Source organism: Solanum stenotomum, chromosome 3, assembly GCF_019186545.1.
Source record: "Solanum stenotomum isolate F172 chromosome 3, ASM1918654v1, whole genome shotgun sequence".
Taxonomy (NCBI): Eukaryota; Viridiplantae; Streptophyta; class Magnoliopsida; order Solanales; family Solanaceae; genus Solanum; species Solanum stenotomum.
Genome location: NC_064284.1, coordinates 8,303,837 through 8,319,198, shown reverse-complemented (window position 1 = coordinate 8,319,198; position 15,362 = coordinate 8,303,837). Strand labels below are relative to the sequence as shown.

Sequence of the window (15,362 nt, the reverse complement as noted above, 5' to 3'; positions counted from 1 at the left end):
GTGCATAAAATATAGTAGCAGATGATATGCTAAATTGTATTTATATTATAGTAACACTAACACATTTCAAATTAAATGTCAAATACGAACAATATATTTGTCATGTACGCCGTATTATTGTCCCAATCCAGACAAATAATGAGGGAAGAATTTACATGTTATTAAAAATAGGATTACGTGAAGTTGTGATTTTTTCGTAAAATTAGTATATATATAATTTTTAAAATTGATATAATATTATTTGCTGTCATTTATGTTATAAAATATGACGGAGCAAATTTTTCATTAAGATAGTTATTTTCTTCTTCGTAAATTTTCAGAAGGCTCTCTAGTAGATTTTGTAAGCCTTCTAATTTTTTGTGACTGATCAGTGTTGTGTTGAGGTCAGATCTAGCCTCCCCTCTACTTCTTTTTGCTAATACAACACACCCTATATGGATAATTAATTGATTTAAAAAAAAATGCTTTAAAAAGGTTAAATAATACACTCGATCAGATTATAATTATAGAATGCTTTTTTCAGGAGGAAGTGTTGAAGTGAAGAAGAAATAGGTCTATCTAATTAGGTGGCGTTTGGCATGCTTTATTACTCGTAATTAGTAAAATTATAACGTATCGAAATAACTTCAAAAGTATATATAAATAGTGATCTTATCTTTATAAAGAAAAACTATTAAATTTGACCGCATCATTATATTTTGTTTTATTTACATATAAATAGTGAAAATAGAATGAAAGAAAAAATTAGCACGAAAACATAACAACAAAACTTTGAATAAATAATGAAGAAGAACTATTAATCTTTTTATTTTAAAGTTTGTTGTTTTCCTTTTTAAAGGAAGGCTCGTGTTAGCGTGAGTCTTATAAGTCTCATTCTGACGTGAGTCATGTAAGATTCATTCTGATATGAGCCTTGTATATACAATTTAACGTCGTTTACTCCTTCATCTAAATATTACCTTTTTAGTTTCATACTCAATTTTTATTACCTTTTTAAAAAAGAATTATTCAATTTTTTTTACCTTTTTAGTTTAGTTCCGAACTCCATTAAAACATGTTTGTTAATTTAGGAAGTTACCGTTTAGTGCTTTCTAAGCTAAAATGGTTAATATATCATTTCCCTGGCGCGCAAAAAGGGTTAATATATTATTTCCCTATATATATAGCTTACTTTCCATCATCCTATTCAACTTACTTCATATCTTCATTTGATCTTTTCGTATTCTTCTTCTTTACTATTTTTGTCCTGGAAAATTATCATGTCATCAAAAAGAACGTATCGATGTGAGCATTGTAAGCTGATCAATTGTTTAAATTCTATTTTTTTAATTCTTACACTGATTTTGATTCATTTTATTTGCCGCCTTAAATTCGATATTAGCGTTAATGTTGTACTTAATTTTCCTAGTGGATATCAACGAACATGTTTGCCACGAATTCACTGTAAAGGTAGAAGAAAGTGGAATAAAATCCTAATAAAATCCTAGTTTTTCTTTTTAAAATCCAAAGTTAATATATATATATATACCAAAATATTTTTATCTTATGGTCTTAAACCTGTTATGTGGAAGTTAAATTTAAAAATTGATAAAAAAAGAAAGAAATATTCTTTAATATTTCAAAACGAACTAAAAGAAAGACAAAATATAATTTATTTTTTATTAAAAAATACTTATAATAATTTTATTATTACTAAAAAAACCGGTGCCTCAAATTTGAGGGCCTAAGACAGATGCCTCATTTTAAGCATTAAGCGTTTGGAAATAACGCCTCCTTTTTTTTTTATTAGTAGGGATTTTATGGTTTTGGTTATGTTAAAAATGAATATTTATGCTTGTTTGAGATCGAATATAATGGAGAATTTTAGGGGTGTCAAATGGGTGGGTTGAGTTGAAATTAGAGATATTAAAATGGGTTGGAATAGAAATCGGATTGAGTCTTGACCCGCCCAAATTTACTTTGGGCTCAAATGCATGGATTGGGTTCAATGGGCTAAAAAACGGATTGGGTCTTGACCCGCCCAATTTTGACCCGATTAATCTCAATAATTTTAACATAGTGATATTTAACTTTTGTAACCACAATGTGAATTTGAGCTCAATTTTTTTTGAAAAAAAGTAACAAATAGATAGATAAATCCTAAAAGATGTTAAATAGATAATAATTCATACCTTTAATATAGGAACATATCTTAGTAAAGAGTTTTAAAACGGGTTGAAATTGGAGATTGAATTGGGCTCAATTGAGGATTCTCTTAAAATGGCTTAGGCTTGAATGAGTTGAGATTGAACCCAATTCATATTATCTTGAGCCCTACCCTTAAAATTCTGGAAGGATTGGACGGGTTACCTATGTTTGGATTCATTTTTGACTCCCCTAGAGAATTCTATTCATGTACTTATGTATATGCACCCACGGGCAGAGCCACTGGGTACAGCTTACAAGGGGTTCATTTGAAATTAGAAAATTATACCGTATATATAAGGTTAAGATTTTATTTTTTATGTTTTAATTTATGTGTCATATTTTATTTTTCAAAAGTCAAATAGTTTAAGTTTGATCGAGATTTTGCTCATGAAATCTTTATTTTTTTAAAAATGAAATTTATATATTTGTAAACTACGTAAAATAAATAAATATTATAAGTCACAATAATTGATAATTCAAAATATTTAAAATATATATGAAAAATTTATTATCAAAGATAAATTTGTTTGAATTTCAAAATAAAAAATGTTTCATATAAATTGAAACATAGGGAATATTTTTTTAGGTATAAATAGTAGAAATTGAATCTGTTTGACTATATGCTCATATTTTGAAATGATTAATTAAGTAAAAATTCTGATTCCGCCGCCATATACACCAAAAGACTGACGATTTCACCAAGGATGAACCAAGTTATCTTCACATCTAACTTTGAGATGGAGAGAATATATAATAGAGTACATGTAGGATCTATCTTCTCATATGCATGTTGATCTTGTACTCTATACGATTTATAAGTTCTACGTACACGCAATTTGTGTGCCAAATAATACTTTCTTACTATTCCAAACAGCACATACGTACGTACTGCTCTTGTGATGTCAATTAGCCCATTTTGGAGTGTGCTTAACGAAAAATGTAGAAATAGGGTGGTCAAACTTTTGACCTAGCTACTTTCTTTATGGACAAATTTTGATTTTTGACTTTCAAGATTTGCCCAGTTACTAAGGTTATTGGATTTAATTTAACATGATGAAATTTATATTTTTATAAGACTAGTGATTACTTTCATCATACGTATTGAAAAACTTTCACATATGAAATTTGACATATTTTTTGTTAACTTTGTTCAAATAGTTGCCTTCTCATTTTACCATCATCACACTATCCAGACTTCCCCACCATCATTACTCATTCACCAACCTCATCACCATGATCACTTCATTTTTCATCAACAATAGTACAAGACGAAGACGAAGAAGAAGTTGACGATGAACAAGAGTATTACTACTTTCCTAGTTGGAAAAACCTTAATTAAGTACTCTGAATCAAGCATCATGGTCGGATTGATCATTATAACATATAATATTACATGCTTTATTCATATGGTAAACCAAGAAAAGGCTTATGAATATATACCTACTGTTGTACTTTATATGTGGCGTTAGCGTGGCTTTTATATGTTAACTGTTAATTTCACTCTCTATATTCTCTCATCCCTTCAAAAAAAAAAATAGTAATGAAGACTTGTCTCGGGAATGAAACTAATGAAGACTTGTCACATGATATGCAATAGGTAGAGTGTAGTTTAATTTTGGTAGCGCATGTAAACTTGTCGTTTGGATTTAATTCATGGTCGAGTCAAAATTTTGCTAAGGGTTCAAAAATATAAAGAAGTAAATATATGAAAAAGTCTAAAATATTAACATCTATCATATACAATAATAATTTTTCATTGAAGGTGATTCAGTTGAAACCTTCGCTACAAACATTCCATACACAAATTTCTATTTAAGATTTTCTATTGTTTTATTATTTTGCACTCCCTAGATTTCAACTGTCCACAGGTTAAAACAATGTTTATAGCAAGAAATAAATCTGGATCCTGGTTCAATTTTAGAAGCTTGTGATCTTCTTGCACGTTTGAGGACGAATATCTAGAGTACAAATAATATAATATTGAAATTTAATATCGAGTAAATAAATAATTAAACTGAGCATGACTCTTATATCATGATAATTAATAAATGTAAGTTTTTACTCACAAAACTAGTAAAATTAACTTTGTCTCTCACCACTCCAGATTAGACTTCATTTAAACTAGATATATTTAGGAAAAACCAAGTTCTGAACTCCTTGGTACAATTATAAACTCTATTTCTCTATCTCATATACATAAGATATCATGGCGAATTCAAAATTTAAAGTTTGCGAATTCTGAATTTTAAAGGCTTAGCTAAGTATTTCGGTGACTTAAATAAGTATTAAGGCTTGCTAGTAAACAATTTCAGGTAATGAAGTGAACTTTTAGTTAAAGTTTTTGTGTGTTAATGAAGTGTGTATCGTTAAGTATATACACTATAATATAATAATTTATGTGCATAAAATATAGTAGCATATGATATGCTAAATTGTATTTATATTATAGTAACACTAACACATTTCAAATTAAATGTCAAATACGAACAATATATTTGTCATGTACGCCGTATTATTGTCCCAATCCAGACAAATAATGAGGGAAGAATTTACATGTTATTAAAAATAGGATTACGTGAATTTGTGAGTTTTTTCGTAAAATTAGTATATAATTTTTAAAATTGATATAATATTATTTGCTGTCATTTATGTTATAAAATATGATAGAGCAAATTTCTTAGTAAGCTAGTTGTTTTCTTCTTCGTAAATTTTCAGGAGGCTCTCTAGTAGATTTTGTAAGCCTTCTAATTTTTTGTGACTGATCAGTGTTGTATTGAGGTCAGATCTATCCCCCCTTCTACTCCTTTTTGCTAATACAACACACCCTATCTGGATAATTAGTTGATTTTAAAAAAAATGCTTTAAAAAGGTTAAATAATACACTCGATTAGATTATAATTATAGAATGCTTTTTTCAGGAGGAAGTGTTGAAGTGAAGAAGAAATAGGACTAATCTAATTAGGTGGCGTTTGGCACTCTCTATTACTCGTAATTAGTAAAATTATAGCGTATTGAAATAACTTCAAAGTATATATAAATAGTGACCTTATCTTTATAAAGAGAAACTATTAAATTTGACCGCATCACTTATATTTTGTTTATATATAAATAGTGAAAATAGAATGAAAGAAAAAATTAGCACAAAAACATAACAACAAAACTTTGAATAAATAATGAAGAAGAAATATTATCTTTTTATTTTAAAGTTTGTTGTTTTTCTTTTTAAAGGAAGGCTCATGTTATATAAGTCTCATTCTAACGTGAGTCATGTAAGATTCATTCTGACGTGAGTCATGTAAGATTCATTCTGACATGAGCCTTGTATATACAATTTAACGTCGTTTACTCCTTCATCTAAATATTACCTTTTTAGTTTCATACTCAATTTTTATTACCTTTTTTTAAAAAAAATTACTCAATTTTTTTACCATCTTTTTAGTTTCGAACTCTATTAAAACATCTTTGTTAATTAAGGAAGTTACCGTTTAGTGCTTTCTAAGCTAAAACAAAACGGTTAATAAATTATTTCCCTATATATATATAGCTTACTTTCCATTATCCTATTCAACTTACTTCATATCTTCATTTGATCTTTTCGTATTCTTCTTCTTTACTATTTTTGTTCTGGAAAATTATCATGTCATCAAAAAGAACGTATCGGTGTGAGCATTTTTTTGTAAGAAGAATGATGATATTGGGGAATTGTCCTTTGTGATGATGCAAGTGTATAACAAGAAATTGCACAGGACATTTAAGGCCAAATGCCTTGATTGCCAAATGGTATTCTCATCCAGTATTACACTGAAGTTGCATAGGTGCAAATGCAATCAACAATGTCATGAGGTAATTAAGAAATTAAGTTCATGATTATATTACCTACCTTTCTCATTATATATAACTATGATCCCCTTCTTTCTTTTGTCTCAATTTTCTTTTCTTTTCTTTTTTCCCTTAGATGGAAGAAAGTTCCCCAGATGAAGTCGAAGAAAGGAAGAAAAAGTAAGATGGCTACGCCGATGAAGTCGAAGAAAGGAAGAAAAAGTAAGATGGCTACGCCGATGAAGTCGAAAAGAAGTATAAAATAAACGATAGGCGTTTTTTTGTCGAAAGGTACAATTAAGAAGAAGTATAAACTCACGTTTCTTAATTTATTTTCTTTCTTTTTGTTGTGCCTTAGCTTAAGCTCATCTTTTTCTTGATTTCTTTATCCATGTAATGGATTCATATGGGGATTATAATAACCCTACGTAAATGAAATGAAATGAAAATATTTTGATGGATACACTTTCTTTGTTAAAGTAATTACGGTTTGTTTCTTGAAAAGTTGTTGTATTCGATCGATCGGTTACAACCTGAGTGAGAATCTTTTTTTGTTGAAATCGAGTCAAGGTTCGCCGCTAAAATTCACTTTTTAGTTTAAGCAAAATTAAGAAGGAGAAATATGTTAACAACACAAATATCATTTGGTTATTTATATTAAGACGTTTGAACATGAAATATGTATTAGTAGTAATATTTGTTATGTCGAATTATATGTATCCCTAAAAAAATAAAAATAACAAGACCTAAGTCTGTCGATAGCAGCCACAAAGGATGAACCAAGTTTTCTTCACATCTAAATTTTGATTAATTCTTCGATTTCCCAAATACTGGCATTTTTATTTGGATCAACTGTTCAAAATGACTGAACAAGAGTTTTGAAGGTTATTAGAGCTACCAAGCTGATATTTTTTATAAGTCATTTTTGCGTCACTTATTCCTTTGTTCGTTATATATTGTTCGCAAGGGGCCGGGGTCCAAGAACATTCAAGGATAAGGTATATTCCATGTTTGATTGATGACTAGTTTCAACATCATTGATGATCCCTTAAGCATATACCATTCTCTTCTTTTTACAAGTTGATCTCACCCATGTTCATAAAACGCGCTTTAGAATAACGAGCTATAAAATGTTATTCACAACAACGTTCATGGTCATTTTGTCATTGAGTTTTTTTGAATAAAATAAAAACATAAAACATTACTCTAAACACGTTTAAACTAGATTTTACAATCTTTAAAAAACGTACTATTTTGGTGAATTCATTTAAATTAATAGTAGCTTAAACGGGGAAAAACAGTCTATTTTCCAACCTAGTGTAGTATGAAATAGAAAGGTCCAAACTTGCCAGGTATACTATTAACAACAAACAACAACATAAATGGCGTAAATGTAACCCACAAATAAGATCTGGAAAGGATTAGAAAATACACAAAATTTATCCTTTACTCTAAACAGACAGAAAGATTGTTTCTGATAAATCAAAGAAACATTGGCAATGAATGGAAACGCTAGCATGATATGGGTGTACAAATTCTTGAAGAAAACTCCAATTGTACCCTTGGAACTTTTGACTATGATGAGTGAGAATTACATTACATGATAATTAATTTTCGTTTGCAACCTAATTTTTAAAAATAAATAACATTCACTATCACTATTAAAAACATCCAATATTATTACGAAAATCATCAAAATTACTTCTCCATTCAAATCTCCTACTACATAATGCATCATTGTACATTTTATGCATTTACATATGACATAAAAATAAAATATATAGTGTTTGCAAACTCCTCCTGATCGATATCATTTGTGATTTTTTAAAAACAATGACGAAAAAAACACAAAATTAGAATTTAGTGTTAAAAATCAGTTAAAACATTTAGTGACAATATTCTGGGCTTTTGTGGCGACTTGTGTCGCCTCTAAAGGTCTAGTTCTTTTGTAGTGAATCCTAGTTGGCAACGCTTGGATTGCCATGTCACTAAAAATTTGGGATGTTAACTCTTGAGGGTATTTGTGGTCTGTTGGGATAACGGCGGGGGCATTTTTATCCCAAAATGTAACGAAGGGTATAAGTGATCTATTTTGCATAGTTTAGAGGCAATTTTGACCATTTATAATTATATGTATTTGACGATGTAATTATTAAATAGCAATCACTAGTATAAAATGTAAATATCCGCCGCCAATAGCTAGAGCGTAATGACACTGAGTTAAAACTTGAATTGGAAGATGTATTTTATTTTTGAAAAGATAGTCCAAAGGATGAACCGAGATTTCTTCACATGCATGTAAATTTTGATTAGTTCTTGGATTGCCTTAGTGTTGGCATTTCTTTGAATCTATTAAAACGAGAACTCTACGCTTAATGTACGAATTTTGCAGTTTATTCTCTTCTAATGTAGAAATCGCATCCTCAAATCAACAGCTAATTTGCAAGCAGTTGCAGTATCACCCTTGGTTTTTGTTGAAATTCGTAGCTCTGCCTACCGGTAACGGTCCATTCTACCCGAAGAAGGACCATAACATATATAATTACATTACTAGGGAAGTGCTTTCTGTGATTTGTGCGTGTTCCACATAAACAATGTACGCCTAATTGTCATGTAGTTTAGGTCGACTAATTGTATGATGTCAACTACGTACATTCTCATGTATCTTTATCATCTGATGTCCATGCCTTTTTTCGTTGATCCATAAAAAAGATCATCTTGGTCTTAATTTCCTTGTCATTTTTGAACTACAATATAATTCCTATGAAGGAGTTTTATACTGCAGACCTCGATCACTTTGATCAACTATTCAAAATGACTGGAAGCCTGACAACAAGAGTTTTGAAGGTTACTAGAGCTTCCAAGTCGATATTTCTTATAAGTCCTTTTTACCTAACTTACTCCTTTGAAGCTTGTTTTCAGGGGGGTCCAAAAAAGTCAAGGAAAGATCTCTTGATAAGGTATTCCTTCCATATTTGATTGATTTCTAATGTCAAGATCATCAATGATTCCTTAAGCATACACCATTCTCTTCTTTTTACAACTAATTGTGTTGTATTATCGATATTCTCAGGCACAAGCAAACAGCAAAGTTTCAGCTTTGTTTGGTGGAACACAAGACAAATTTGTTGCGTGCAAGAAAACTGTCTACCCCCTGGAAAAGTTAGTGACATATTCTTTTCTATGTAATACTATTAATTAGTGGAAAATGAGGAAGGTCTATATAGATACTTATATGGTTCCTGCTATTTCACAGGTGGCTGTTGATGGCACTTCGTACCACAGGCCTTGTTTCAAATGTAGCCACGGAGGTTGTGTAATCAGTCCATCAAATTATTTATGTGACCCATGATCATAAGCTCTATTGTAGGCACCATCATATTCATACGCAACGAGGTAACTTCAGCCACATGAGAAGATTAAAGGGGTGCATGAAAATGGAAATTAAAGCATCCATGAAAGCGTTTCTTTTCATGAGAGAGTCAACAGAGTTTCACTTCATTTTTCTTTCCATCTTGGTGTGTGTTTTACTTGATAAATCAAATAGTTTTGCCTAAAGTATGTACAATGTGGTTGTCTGGAAATTGGAGCGGCTTTTTATCAGGGAAAGGTCTACTTTCCTTGGCTCATAAACTAAGTAAATTCATTTTTTCAGTTTCCTTTATTGCATTTTCTTTTGACTACTTTAAGCTCAGTTGCTAATCCACATTATATTATACTCCTTAAAAGGTAATAGAGGAAAAAAGGCTTAGCCATTGAACTCTATTTTACCCTTCTCTGTATTTAGGGTCATGGCTACCTAGTCATGATCCTATAAGTGTTGAGCCATCGACGGGGACTCAAAACTATAAACTTTGTTTTGTTGTCCCATAAGTTATATACTCAGTATCATCCTCATAGATAATTTGCGTCAAAGGAATCCTATCGGCATCTCCTTCGATGGGCCTTACCTGAACACCACATCTCAAAACTACAAATAGTAATCATAGTGATTCTACTATGTACAACTTGACTCCAAATGGTAGCTGTCTTGACCCGCCCAATCAACTGCATAAAATTTTGGTATCCTCTTGTTTAAAATCATGCCATTGTAATTACCTTCTTCCTCCTCTAACATTAGTCATATCTGTTGATCATCTTATATTTCTAAGATACTTAGGACAAAAACTATGAAGAATTTGATAAGAAACAACAAAGTTTAAAAATATTTTCAAAACTAGAAAATTGAACTAGTAGAGAAAATAGAATCAGAAACATATAAGAAACAATATACAAATATTTTTCTTAAAGAAGAAAATCGAGCTCACTAAATGCACAGTATCCTCTTAAGGAAATTATTCCCCTCAAGTACCCTTTGGAAAAATCTCAATCATTCGGAAAGGTCACAACCTTTCATAAAAGCCACAACTTTTCATAAAAATTGAAACTCTTCATAAAAGCCGCAACTCTTCATTTTCCATTCACACATTTTAAAACCCAACAATATCATTGTTAAAATTGTCCTTGGTGGCCGCACATCGCCACGATTTGCATACAGAGGCGAAATTTAAATAGTCTTCAATCAAGTTCAATCGTCTACTTACGAGGAACAACATATCATCACGAAGTTGTGACCTAACACCCATCTTTTATTTCTTTGCTTTATATAAAAAAAAATAGGAGCTAAACTTCCTTATGTATATAATTGTTGGAATAATAATTAGGAATACTAAGCTGTTTAAAATTTGTTATTTTTGGTATTTATCTAATTAATTAATGTAATAGTGATGCTAGTTATTTTCAATATATATTTGGTTTGATATAAACTTTTCTATAATACCTTATACCTTCTATGCGAAATAGACCACTTATCTTTCGTCATCATTCCTCTGTTTTATTTTTACAGAAAAGGGTCAAAATTGCCTCTGAATTATGCGAAATAGACCACTTATACCCTCCATTACATTTTGGGATCAAAAATACCCCCGCAGTTATCCCAGGAGACCACAAATACCCTCAAGAGTTAACACCCCAATTTTTTAGTGACGTGGCAAGCCACATGGGACTAATCCCTCCACCTAAGTATTGCCAACTAAGATTCACTACAAAAGAACTTGACTTTTAGTGGCGACAAAGTCGCCACAAAATTCCAAAATATTGCCACTAAAGGTTATGAGTGATTTTTAGTGGCGACTAAGGCTCCAACAATCACTCACTAGTAAAACCTATTTTTTCAACAAAAAAATATGATAATTAATTTTCGATTGCGACCTAATTTTCTAAAATAAATAACTTGCAATATCCATATTAAAAACATCCAATATTATTACGAAAAATAATCAAAATTACTTCTCGATTCAAATCTCCTACTATATATATATAATGCATCATTGTACATTTTATACATTTACATATGACATAAAAATAAAACATATAGTGTCTTCAAACTCCTACTTAATCGATATCATATTTGGTTTTTTAAAAACAATGAAGAAAAAAACACAAAATTAGAATTTAATGTTAAAAACTTTTAGTGACGATTTTCTGGGCTTTTGTGACGACTGTTGTTGCCGCTAAAGGTCTAGTTCTTTTGTAGTGAATCCTAGTTGGCAACGCTTAGGTGGAAGGATTAGTCCCACGTGGCTTGCCACGTCAACAAAAATTTGGGGTGTTAACTCTTGAGGGTATTTGTGGTCTCTTAGGATAACAGCAGAGATATTTTTGATCCCAAAATGTAACGAAGGATATAAATGGTCTATTTCATATAGTTTGGGGGCAATTTTAACCCTTTTCCGTTTTATCTATTAGTCGAACATCTCTCTAACGATGATTCATCATAACACATTTTACTATAGTAACCTAATTAGCACTAGAACTAATTTTTCATATCATACTTATTACTTCTCTATAATAATATTTTACCTTTTACAATAATGACATTCATTATAACAATACTTTTTATAGAATTATCCTTCTATATCCGTCATACTATAATATTGTGGAATAATATTTTGTAAGAAATATATTATATATAAAATAAAACATTGAAATATTTGTAAACATCATTACTGTCATGCACATAATAAATTTCAAATACGGATATTATATATAAATAATGGCCATCAATTATGGACATAACTTTTAAAAAAAAGCAACGGAAAAATAAATTAAAACAAAAGAAATACTTACTTGTCAAAAGATACTCCACTATCAAGTAAAGCATCATGCATCTTACCAATTGGAAAATCAGTTTTCTAACGATGGCGGGTAGAACTACCGTGCCTTAAAATTATCCTATGCAGTACTTCCCAAAAAAAATTCTCCAAAGTAAAGACAAAATCAAAAGAGATTTTATAAGAAAAAAAATTCACTATCTTAGTTGGGAAACCATTACCTCTCCCATTCAGCTTGGTGGACTAGGCCGAAACCAAGAATAAAGCCATGCTTGGAGAATGTTTACTAATCCTAAGTCCCCGTGCATGGGCTAATTGTCTTTACCATCGTAACAATTTTAGAAGAATTAAATTTGTTTGGAAAAAATGCTATGAAATTCGGTGATAAAGGTCTTAGATGGCTAATGATGATAGTACAAACATTATTTGGTCCTTCAATTGGATTCCTCTTAGAGCCCTATTCACATCTGTGATGTAAACAAGAAAGTCTCAAACCTTAGGACAAATAATCGGTGGATCGGTATTCCGATTTGTTTTCCCTAGAATTACGATCTTAGATGCTATCAAGTCAGTCCCGGTTATCTCTTCTCTTATCAAAGATACTCCGATTTGGTCCCTCAATGATAATGGTAAAGTTTCCAGTGCCTCCGTCTATAAGCTCATTGCCCCCCCTATTCATCAGCACCCTAAAGATTTTGATTGGATCTGGCAACTTAAGACCTAAGATCAAATTTTTCATCTGATAGAATCCCCTCCAACTATTATCTTCATAAAATTCAAATATTTCCTTCTAATATCTGCAAAATCTGGTACTGAAATAACCAAGCATATCTTCATGGAATGCCAGATCGTCAAAGTATTCTGGAACCAATTTGGCGACTGTTAGCAACCATGTTGTCGTCAATATTGAGGACTGGTTGTTCGATCATAAGAAGCTCAATTTCTCTCCCCTAATTCACTTGTTCCCTTTCGCTATCTGGTTGAACAGAAAAAATAATGTTTTTCATAACTCTGCCAATCCTATCAACGCGCCATTGACTACCAAGTCTTTTTCTCACTATCCCTCTGCCAAAATCTCCATCCAAGTTTGCTGGAAACCCCCTCCTCTGGGCTTAACATTGACGGATCCTTCTCCACCAAGTCAATAGAAGGTGGCGATGATCTCGGAAACTGGAAACTGGGCTATAATCAAAAACTTGCTTTTCAACATAACTTTCTCCCTCTCATAATTGAGACTGACTCGACAGAGGTAATCATGGATAATCAACCCTCATTATGTCAAAGTAGATACTTTTATGTATAACATAAAATTTTAAAATTATATATATAATGTCGGGTTGATTTTTTTTTAGTTTAAACCAAACCAAACCAACCCAACCTAAGTATTGTCTGGTTTTTTTCACAATTTTTTCTGTATATTATCATTGTTTGGTTAGACACGTTATTATTATTTCCATACTTCCTGTAAATTCAAGTAGGCAGGGCTCAAACAGACAAGGGATATAGTGCAGATAAACGATTTGTGGAACATTAATTCTCCAAATATATAAATTTGAAAGCAATCCGTAACATAAGTCTAATTATGTAAGATGGAAAGGAAAACAACACTAACAAATACTAATACTAGTAGAAAATTAAATGAAAGAAGTGTGATCTAATCGAATCAATATAGAGTTGGTGTGACCCAAGTTGGAGGACAAACAAGACTTAAAGAGACACCCTTGTAGTGTGGGAAGGGGAGGATGGTGCCATCAGCTAAGTTGAAAACACCCATGTCCAAGCCACCGCCTTCTTCAAATACAAGGTATGATTCCCAATAATCATCGGTAAAATAAATATGATTTGGCTTGATTCCAGGAAATTGACAAGGTTGAACAGAGCGAGAAGCATTATGACCAATAAAAAAAAGCTTTGTCCCCTAGTTCTTTTGTTTGCGTCAATTTGCGACTAACTAAATCCACCTCAAAAACATCAATATTTGTTGTCCCATAAGTTAACTCCCCATCAAGATCATCAAAAATATCATCTTGGGTAAGTGTCAATGGAATCCTCTCGCTATCATCTGTAATGTATCTTAACATAAGACCTTCACGCACAACTATAAATAATGTTCCTAGTGATTCTACTATGTACGACTCGTTCCCATAATTATATCCCCTTGCTAGTTGTGCAACTACTTGTGTCTGATTGGATTCAATATCACAAACTAGAACGCGACCACTCCCATCAACTGCATAAAATTTGCCATCAAAATATATGACATCACGATTTGGAACATGGAGGGATGTATTTGTAATCCTGGTCCATCGCAAGTTGCCTGGCCTCCAATAACTGAGGAACTTGACATCTCCCTCAATTACCATGAGAAGGTAGTCTGATGTGTGAGAAGGACTAGCAGACAAAACTGCCTTGTGAAAATAGGTCCACAGGTCGCCAGTTTGGTGGTGAGTATGATAATTTTCGGTGGTATTTTGATGGGGTAATTCGATTTGAACACCAGAGAAGGGATGTAACAAACTAATCTCACCTNGAAGGACTAGCAGACAAAACTGCCTTGTGAAAATAGGTCCACAGGTCGCCAGTTTGGTGGTGAATATGATAATTTTCGGTGGTATTTTGATGGGGCAATTCGATTTGAACACCAGAGAAGGGATGTAACAAACTAATCTCACCTTCATCTTTTCCTACCGTAACAAGCCATCCCATAGTCTCCATACATCTTTTTCCACTGGCTTTTGGAATCTTCTTCTTCATAATCATACCATTATAAGGGCTGACCAACTGTCGACTTGCATTACCTTCTTCCTCAGCTAACATCAGCCACGGAACACTAGCCAGATTAGTGTTAAAATTCTCCTTGGTAGCCGCACATCGCCACGATTTGCATACAGACGCGAAATTTAGGTAATCTTCAATTAAATTGAAACGCTTAGCTATGAGAACCAACATATCATAATTAAAATCGGTCCAATCACCCATTTTTAATTAATTCTAACTTACCTATTACTCCTCATCTACTGATCGACCTCCTTCTTCTTATATAGAAGATATTATTAACAACCACACTTATAAGAGGATTTGGATTCCTTGAAGATATTAACAATCACACTTATAGGAGGATTTGGATTCCTATATTAATTAACAGTCACAGGATTTGGATTTCTTACAATAACTCCGTTTGTAATTTAGTTCCACATAAAATTT

General features: G+C 31.7%; 2 pseudogenes; one reads left to right on the top strand and one right to left on the bottom strand.

Annotated features, from left to right (window-relative positions):
• Nucleotides 1-6,191: 6,191 nt before the first annotated feature.
• LOC125857865 (LIM domain-containing protein WLIM1-like) lies at nt 6,192-9,454 on the top strand (annotated as a pseudogene).
• Nucleotides 9,455-13,821: 4,367 nt separating this feature from the next.
• On the bottom strand, nt 13,822-15,137 carry LOC125860848 (F-box protein SKIP23-like; annotated as a pseudogene).
• Between the last annotated feature and the right edge of the window lie 225 nt (nt 15,138-15,362).